The sequence below is a fragment of the Anomaloglossus baeobatrachus genome, chromosome 4 (assembly GCF_048569485.1).
Source record: "Anomaloglossus baeobatrachus isolate aAnoBae1 chromosome 4, aAnoBae1.hap1, whole genome shotgun sequence".
Lineage (NCBI taxonomy): Eukaryota > Metazoa > Chordata > Amphibia > Anura > Aromobatidae > Anomaloglossus > Anomaloglossus baeobatrachus.
In genome coordinates, this window is record NC_134356.1 from 265260458 (window position 1) to 265270209 (window position 9752).

Here is a 9752-nt window from a genome sequence, read left to right on the forward strand (position 1 = left end):
CAAAACCGTCGAGGAGACATACGCCACAGCCACCACGGAGGAGGCCACCTCCCAGGAGAACGATCCGTCACCGAGGAGGACAGGAGAACAGGCTGCACCACAGATGCGAGGTAAACAGTAGCCCACAGCCATCGGGGCAAGAGACGGCACGACACCAGAGGAGCACAGCCAGAACCCTGAAAGACAAAAAACAAAAGACCCATCCAGCCGCCAAGGGGCCGCCGAGCGACCCAGGGGGGGGGACAGCGCCCCCCCAATCAAGGACGCGAAAGGAAGGAAGGGAGAAGAGCACACGACAGAGAGGGGCTCGAAGGGCGCAAAGGGCAGGGCGCCCAACCCTAGAGCAAGACCCCAGGGAGGAGAGCCGGTATACGGACCGGCTGGCAGCGGCCCCCAGCCAGAAGGAAGCGCACACCCCCTCAGAACCCGCAAGACGGGATTCAAACAGGGCGCCCCGGGCAGAAACAGGCACCCAGAGGGGACCGACCGAGAGACCCATAACCCTACCCGACAGGAGAACAGCAGAACAGAGGACAACGGAATACAGCAGATGAGGAGGGAGGAAGGGAGGGCAGGAAGAGCATCCACAGCCGACCACAAGGTTGGGTGCGGACTGGCTGCCTACAGCGCAGCAAGGACGGGAAGGCAGCAACGCCCCGACAAAAAACACACCGGCAAGGGGAGTTCCGCGACGTGGGGGGAAGGAAGGGACTCCGTGACAGGAGGGCTGGCCGGGACGGAAGAACCTAGGGGCGCTCGAACAAGCACGGCACCCAGGAGAGAGAACCAGGGACGGCAGGGCCAGAAGGGAGCAGCAAGGAACACCAGAAGCGAAGCATGAAGCCCGAGGCGCCAGGCCCGGCGCAAGGCCAGGGAGGCGCAAGGCGGCAGAGGCGGAAAACCAGAACACAGGCCCCCGCGGTCCAAAGGCCAAGAGGCACAGAGGCCCCACGAGGCACAGACGCACAGAGCGCCAGAGGCACAGAGGGCCAGAGGCACAGAGGGCCAGAGGCACAGAAGCCCAGAGGCACAGAAGCCCAGAGGCACAGAAGCCCAGAGGCCAAGAGGCCCAGAGGCAGGAGACACATAGGCCCAGATGCACAGAGGCCAAGAGGCACAGAGGGCAGAAGGCACAGAGGGCAGAAGGCACAGAGGGCAGAAGGCCAGGAAACACAGAGGGCAGGAGGCACAGAGGCCTGAGGCCAGGAGGTACAGAAGCAGGAGGCACAGAGGCACAGGGTCCGGAGGCCCAAGGCTGGGAGGTCCAGAGGCCAGGAAGCCACAGAGGTCAAGAAGCCACAGAGGCCACAAAGGCCAGGAGGCCCAGAGACCAGGAAGGCCGGAGGGCAGGAGGCAAGGAAGCACAGAGGCCAGGAGGCCCGGAAGCACAGAGGCCAGGGAGCACAAGACCTGGAAGCACAGAGGCCGGAGACACGAGACCAGGAGGCAACAGCGGCACGCGGCCAGGAAGCACAAGGCACAGAGGCTCGAGGCCAGGAGGCACCTATGCAGGAGGCACCAAGGCCAGGAGGGAGAGAAGCCCGAGGCCAGGAGGCAGAGAGGCCCGAGGCCAGGAGGCACAGAGGCCCGAGGCACAGAGGCCCGAGGCCAGGAGGCACAGAGGCCCGAGGCCAGGAGACACAGAGGCCCGAGGCTAGGAGGCACAGAGGCCCGAGGCTAGGAGGCACAGAGGCCCGAGGCCAGGAGGCACAGAGGCCAAGAGGCACAAAGGCCAAGAGGCACCGAGGCCAACAGGCACAGAGGCCACAGAAGCCAGGAGGCCCAGAGGCCACAGATGCCAGAGGCCACAGATGCCAGGAGGCCCAGAGGCCACAGATGCCAGGAGGCCACAGAAGCCAGGAGGCCAGAGGCCACAGAAGCCCAGAGGCCACAGAAGCCCAGAGGCCACAGAAGCCAAAAAAGGCCCAGAGACCACAGAAGCCAGGAGGCCACAGAAGCCAGGAGGCCCAGAGGCCACAGAAGCCCAGAGGCCACAGAAGCCAAAAAGGCCCAGAGACCACAGAAGCCAGGAGGCCACAGAAGCCAGGAGGCCCAGAGGCCACAGAAGCCAAGAGGCCCGGAGGCCACAGAAGCCAAGAGGCCCGGAGGTCACAGAAGCCAAGAGGCACGGAGGCCACAGAAGCCAAGAGGCCCGGAGGCCACAGAGGCCAGGAGGACACGGAGGCCAGGAGGACACGGAGGCCAGGAGGACACAGAGGCCAGGAGGACACAGGGGCCAAAAGGCACAGAGCCACAGGGGACAGAAGGACACAGAGGCCAAGAGTCCACAGGGGCCAAGAGTCCACAGGGGCCAGGAGTCCACACGGGCCAGGAGTCCACAGAGGCCCGGAGGCCACAGAGGCCCAGAGGCCACAGAAGGCCACAGAGGCCACAGGAGTCCACAGAGGCCAGGAGGCCACAGAGACCAGGAGTCCACAGAGGCCAGGAGGCCACAGGGGCCAGAAGGCCACCGAGGCCAGGAGGCCACAGGGGCCAGGAGTCCACAGAGGCCACAGGGGTCCGGAGTCCACAGAGGCCCGGAGGCCACAGAGGCCAGAAAAGGCCCCGAGGCCACCGAGGTCAGGAGACCACAGGGGACACAGGGGTCAGGAGGCCCAGCCGCCGTCCATGCGGCAGAATCCTAGCTCCAAAGGCCCGCTCCCGGCCTGAAGCAACGCACCGACCCCGGACGGGCGGCAGGGGGAAGGGCAGGCAGAGAGTCTGAGATGATCCACCGTGCACTGCCGGGCCACCGTCAAGGAGACAGAGCGCGGACGCGGCCCCGGACACATCGCACACGCCGTGCAGCCGGAAGGCGCAGCCCGCGACACAGGTAGAGGCGCCGGCCTCCGTGCACTGCCGGCGACAGACAGCAACTTACCGACCATGCCGCGTCCGGCTCAGGAAGGAGGGGTCCACGGGCTTCACTAGGAACCTTCCCGGTCCACTCCCCCGGAAGCGCTCGTGTACTTCCGGGACACGGCAGCAGAGAGCGCGCACTGACGCGGCAGGGCCCCCCCCTGCCGCGCACGAGCAGAGCAACCCAGAAGAAGCAGGCACGCGCATGTGCAGGCGTCATTTCCCTGGAGGCAAAGCCGGACCAAAGGAAAGAGGACGAGGTGCACCGGAGGACGGAGTCCACGAGGGGAGCTCCACCGACCGTGCTTCTGGATCCTGAGCTCCGCCGTTCCCTCGGAGACCGCACGGACTCAACCGGACCCAGGTACTGTAGGTTCCTCTCCATGCAGGACAGGAAACCAACTGATGAGGGAGGGGGACCGCCCCTTTTTATCTGTAGGTTTCCTGTCCTGAAGGGGGCGGATCCCTCTCTCGTGGGTGCTGTCGTGACGAAAGGAAAAAATCCAATGACATGAAAAGAAAAAAAAAAAGAATCCGTACAAGATTGGTATTACCGTAATTGTATAAACCTGGAGAATCATGATTCAGGGTAACTTTTACCACGAACTGTACGCCATAAAAACAAAACCCCCAAAACTATGGTAAAATGGCATGTTTCTCAATTTCATCATTTTGCACTTTATTTGTGCATTGAATGGGAAAACTACAACTCATCCAGCACAGAACAAACCATTATGCGGCTGGAAAAATAAAAATGTAATGATACTTGAAAGGTGGTGCAAAAAAACAAAAGTGCAAAAATGGAAATTGGCTGCAGAGGGAATTTTTTGAATGAGCATAATGAATGTTTTTTTAGATCAGTTTCATGTAGTATCAGGTATTAGAATATTCCTACTTATGTGATGCAACAATCATACAAATGTTAAAGGACAAAATTTCTCTTGGATTTGTCCACTCTCTAGAGAAATTTTTTAAAAACCTACAACCACATCATTTGTATGCCTTCTGACCACACTTATAGCACTGTCATAATTTACTAATGTATCTGCAGTAAAACAATTCTGTAAGGTTGTAGTACATCGCTGAAGCTGTGGGGTGGCCATGCAGCACTACTATATGCTGCAGCTTCCTACATCCATAGCAGAGATATTGCAAAATCGTCGCAAAACAAGGTGTTTTTGCCTCCTTATTTTGGAAAACCAAGGCACCTCTAGGGCCTCATTCAGATGTCGACGTGGCGCGTACGTGTTGTATCTGTTTTTTTCACAAATACAAAACATACTCATTATAATCTGAACAGAGGAATGTCTCTTGTTACGTTCGTATGAATGGCAAGGGCCAATTCAAGTCTGGCAGTGTGAAAACCACGTACAGTACATTGATGGCATCTGTCTACCGTATGTGTTCAACACTGAAAAGGAGAGAAGCTTTGTAATTTATTCATCCGTGAAAAACACCAATGGTAAAAACGGTCACACAGAACTCACACTGATGCAAAAAAAGAATTATGCAAAAAGGAAACAAAAGGGCTCTCTCTGTGTCATATTGCTTTCTAGCAAGGAAAACAGACCAACCAATTAGGCCCGTTTCACACATCCGGCATTTCGTCGGATGCTGGATCCGGCACGCATGCAGTACAGTACATTCATTTACAGTGGAGGCGCGACACCATGCGGACAATGCATGAAGCATACAACCGCATGGTGTCGCACCTCCACTGTAAATAAATGTACTATACTGCATGCGTGCCGGATCCGGCAAAATGCCGGATGTGCGAAACGGGCCTTATCCAGCCAAAGTAGATGATGGGGGATTTATACGGCAGTTACTCGGCAGTAAGTATAATCCAGTCATTTATTGAAACATGGTTAAAAATATCTGCAGTAAAACATAAAAAACTGACTCATATTTCTGATGCGTTCAGCCAGAAATGAGCTTATAATGACTAAGCGCCAGAAATAGGAGTCAGTTTTTCATGCATTACTGCTGATATTCTTAACCACGTTTCAATAAACAATTGGATTTTAATTACCTCCGAGTGACTGTGCCGTGTGAATCCCTCATCATCTTCTACTTTGGCTGCTCTGCACCAGCGGGAGCAAGCACTACATGACACGGATGTAATTTTCACAAGCATGGTGGTCTCCTTGTTTTTTGTTCAATCAATTGTCCACTGGTCTGGATGGATTGTATACTGCACAACTCCGTGAAAGGGTGGATGGATGGAATTCCAGTATGAGGCTGCTGCACCGGCCGTTGACCTCACACCTGGTGGGTGGAGGCTGTAGCAATTGCAGAAAATTGGGAAAGGCTGGAAACACACTTATGCGTGTAAAATCGGTCCGAGTTGCATGAAAAAAAGTCGGCCAATTTTAGTTCACGTTATGATCAGTGTGCTATGCAACTGCAATGCGATCTTGTGAATTTTATCATGATAGCAGTGCGTGTGTAATGCGTGTTTGATGCATTTTTCCAAATAAGCATTTAAAAAAAATTAAATCATTTAGACATGTGTAACGCTCATGTAAATAATCGTTACCCCACGTGGCTTAATGGAACAGTAGCTATTTTTGATCTCACAGCTAAATTGCATGGTGCTAAACATTGTTCCATTATCCTTTATTGAAACAATACATTTATCATGTCTTCACATGTGACATTAAATACAACAGAGAACGCATGTGAACGTTGTGGAGCGTGTGTGTTCCTTTATTTTACACGCTTCCATAGAGAATTACAGAGACTCGCGTGAGAAACTCTCCAAATCGCAGTATACTGCGATTTTTTTCGCAGTCTGATTTGGACTGAGAAGAAGAAGAAGAAGAAAAAAAAAAAGAAATCGCAGATGGGAGCTGCCTCATTGATTAACATGTGTCCGAGTGCAATGCGAGAATTACTCGCATTGCACTACTGCGAGAAAATCACAAGTGAGAAGCCGGCCAAAAGGTCAGTGGATCCCAGGCACTGCCACTGAAGATGTCTCCAAACCGCAAGGATAGAAATAAAAAAACAATTATTTATTGGCAATGCGTTTTGGCATAGGACTTACTCCTTCTTCAGGCATAATACAAGGAAGACACTTCCTCCCTGATATAGGGGTTTTAGGTCATTTGATCAACACATTATTAATTTAAAAAAATCTGTAGATGAAAAAAAATTATATAAATGAAAAATAAAATCTTTACCGAAACATCACAGTCCATGTAAGAAATCTTGCTCATTATATTATATTATATATATATATATATATATATATATATATATATATATATATATATATATATATACTAGAAGGTGGCCCGATTCTACGCATCGGGTATTCTATAATTTACGTATTGTGTAGTTCATGTATGATTTTTGTTATATATATATATATATATATATATATATATATATATATATTTTAGATGTTGTCGTGTGTAGTTACCAAGTGTTTGTGTAGGGCGCTGTACATGTTCTGGGTGTGGCGGGGAGTGAGAGCGGTGTTGTTTGTGTGTTGCGTTGTTTGTGGAGCGCTGTGTGTGTGTGTTGCGCGGTTTGTGTGGGTGTGGGGTGTGTGTTTTGGGGGGAGGTATGTTTTGTGCAATGTGTGTGTTGTGCGGTATGTGCGTATATTTATGTATGCCGCGGTGTTTGTGTGTTGGGTGTTTTGTGTGTGCGGCGTTGTCTGTGTGTGTGGGTGTCTGTGTATGGCGGTGTGTGTGGGTGTCTGTGTATGGCGGTGTTTGTGGTTCCCAGTGTGTGTGTGTGTGTTAGGGGGAGGTGTGCACCCCCCATCGTGCTCCATCCCCCATGCTGCGCACCCCCCATCGTGCCCCATCCCCCATGCTGCGCACCCCCCATCGTGCCCCATCCCCCATGCTGCGCACCCCCCATCGTGCTCCATCCCCTATGCTGCGCACCCCCCATCGTGCTCCATCCCCCATGCTGCGCACTCCCCATCGTGCTCCATCCCCCATGCTGCGCACCCCCCATCGTGCTCCATCCCCCATGCTGCGCACCCCCCATCGTGCTCCATCCCCCATGCTGCGCACCCCCCATCGTGCTCCATCCCCCATGCTGCGCACCCCCCATCGTGCTCCATCCCCCATGCTGCGCACCCCCCATCGTGCTCCATCCCCCATGCTGCGCACCCCCTCATCGTGCTACATCCCCCATGCTGCGCACTCCCCATCGTGCTCCATCCCCCATGCTGCGCACTCCCCATCGTGCTCCATCCCCCATGCTGCGCACTCCCCATCGTGCTCCATCCCCCATGCTGCGCACCCCCCATCGTGCTCCATCCCCCATGCTGCGCGCATCCCCCATCGTGCTCCATCCCCCATGCTGCGCACCCCCCATCGTGCTCCATCCCCCATGCTGCGCACTCCCCATCGTGCTCCATCCCCCATGCTGCGCACTCCCCATCGTGCTCCATCCCCCATGCTGCGCACCCCCCATCGTGCTCCATCCCCCATGCTGCGCACTCCCCATCGTGCTCCATCCCCCATGCTGCGCACTCCCCATCGTGCTCCATCCCCCATGCTGCGCACCCCCCATCGTGCTCCATCCCCCATGCTGCGCATCCCCCATCGTGCTCCATCCCCCATGCTGCGCGCATCCCCCATCGTGCTCCATCCCCCATGCTGCGCGCATCCCCCATCGTGCTCCATCCCCCATGCTGCGCGCATCCCCCATCGTGCTCCATCCCCCATGCTGCGCGCATCCCCCATCGTGCTCCATCCCCCATGCTGCGCGCATCCCCCATCGTGCTCCATCCCCCATGCTGCGCGCATCCCCCATCGTGCTCCATCCCCCATGCTGCGCACCCCCCATCGTGCTCCATCCCCCATGCTGCGCACCCCCATCGTGCTCCATCCCCCATGCTGCGCACCCCCATCGTGCTCCATCCCCCATGCTGCGCACCCCCCATCGTGCTCCATCCCCCATGCTGCGCACCCCCCATCGTGCTCCATCCCCCATGCTGCGCACCCCCCATCGTGCTCCATCCCCCATGCTGCGCACCCCCCATCGTGCTCCATCCCCCATGCTGCGCACCCCCCATCGTGCTCCATCCCCCATGCTGCGCACCCCCCATCGTGCTCCATCCCCCATGCTGCGCACCCCCCATCGTGCTCCATCCCCCATGCTATAATAGTTCTCCTATTATACTCAGAGAGGAGTATAATAGGAGGACTATAATAGGAGTAGTAGTCCTGGGGGGAGAGGAGTATAATGCCGGCTCCCCGGGAGCCGGTGTACGCTGGTAACTATGATACACATCGGGTAACTAAGGGACCTTAGTTACCCGATGTGTATAATGGTTACCAGCGTTCACCGGCTCCGTCACGATCCCAGCATCGCAAGGTTATGTCTGGCGCTGCTGGGATCCTGACGGAGCCGGTGTATGCTGGTAACTATGATACACATCGGGTAACCAAGGGACCTTAGTTACCCGATGTGTATAATGGTTACCAGCGTTCACCGGCTCCGTCACGATCCCAGCAGCGCCAGACATAACCTTGCGATGCTGGGATCTTGACGGAGCCGGTGAACGCTGGTAACCATTATACACATCGGGTAACTAAGGTCCCTTGGTTACCCGATGTGTATCATAGTTACCAGCATACATCGGCTCCGTCACAATCCCAGCAGCGCAAGGTTATGTCTGGCGATGCGTGCGGAGGGCGGGGCCAGGCTGAGCGACCAATCCGTGGGGGGCGGAGCCGAGGTGAGCGGCCAATCCGTGCGGGGGGCGGGGCCATGGCGAGCCCAGCGGCCAATCAGCTTTGTGCCACCGTAAGGACACAATTTTGGAGCAAGACAGACAGACAGACAGAATAAGGCAATTATATATATAGTGTATATGTATGTGTCATCTCCATCCCTCTATCTCTATCCATCCCTCCATCATCTATATATACACACCGTAAAATTCTTGATTCATTTGGAATATGGTCAGGAATTTGTTGTAATATAGTTTAATGCAAATTTGTAGATTTATTGTATTTGTGCTCTAATAAAAAGTGTAATAAACTATGATTGAGGAGAGCATTATTGAGGTTATGCCTATGATTATTGCTTCTACACCTGATAGTTTGAACTACATACTGAAGATTGCAGTCATATTAAAGTAAATAAACAAAGGATGTGCTGTGATTAGAAAAAAATTGGTGAATGTGAAAAATCTTTCATAACCTTAGGACTGAAAAGTCAAGCAATATTTGACAATAAAGCAACATTCAGGCTATGTGCGCACGTTGCGTTTTTTCATGCGTTTCCACAGCGTTTTGAGAAGCAGCGTTTCAATGCCAAAATGCATGCAAAATTCGTCCGCACAATGCTTTTTTAAATGCAGCGTTTTCAGTGACAAAATTTTGCCAAAATCTCTGCATTTAGAAAAGCAGCATGTCAATTCTTTTTTGCGTTTTGGCAGCGTTTAGCTAACATTGAAGTCAATGACCGTTTTGAAAACGCATCCAAAATCAAAATCCAAGCGTTTTATATGCTTTTTTGATGCTAAACGCATGCTTTTTTTTATCAAAATTAAAGCATGTGTTTTTGGCATTATAGTGAGGTCAAGAGGTTTCCATTTGCCCTCACATCCAGCCCGACAAAAAAAAAAAGAAGAGTCAAACAATGTTACATTTATTTTTAACATAAATATTAAATCTCAATTATCATTTTTGGAAAATTATCATAATGTATGATTTAATGCATTTTTTTTTTTTCTACTTTTTTCCTAGTGTTTGAATGTTCAGAATGTATTTAGTAGTGTATTTGTATTGAAAATGTACCCCATTTTAAGCACTGGAAATGCATGTAAAACGCGGCAAAAACGCAAGAAAAACGCATGCGTATTTCCTGCGTTTATGTGGTCAAAACCAAATTTGACAATGACAAATTCTGCCAGA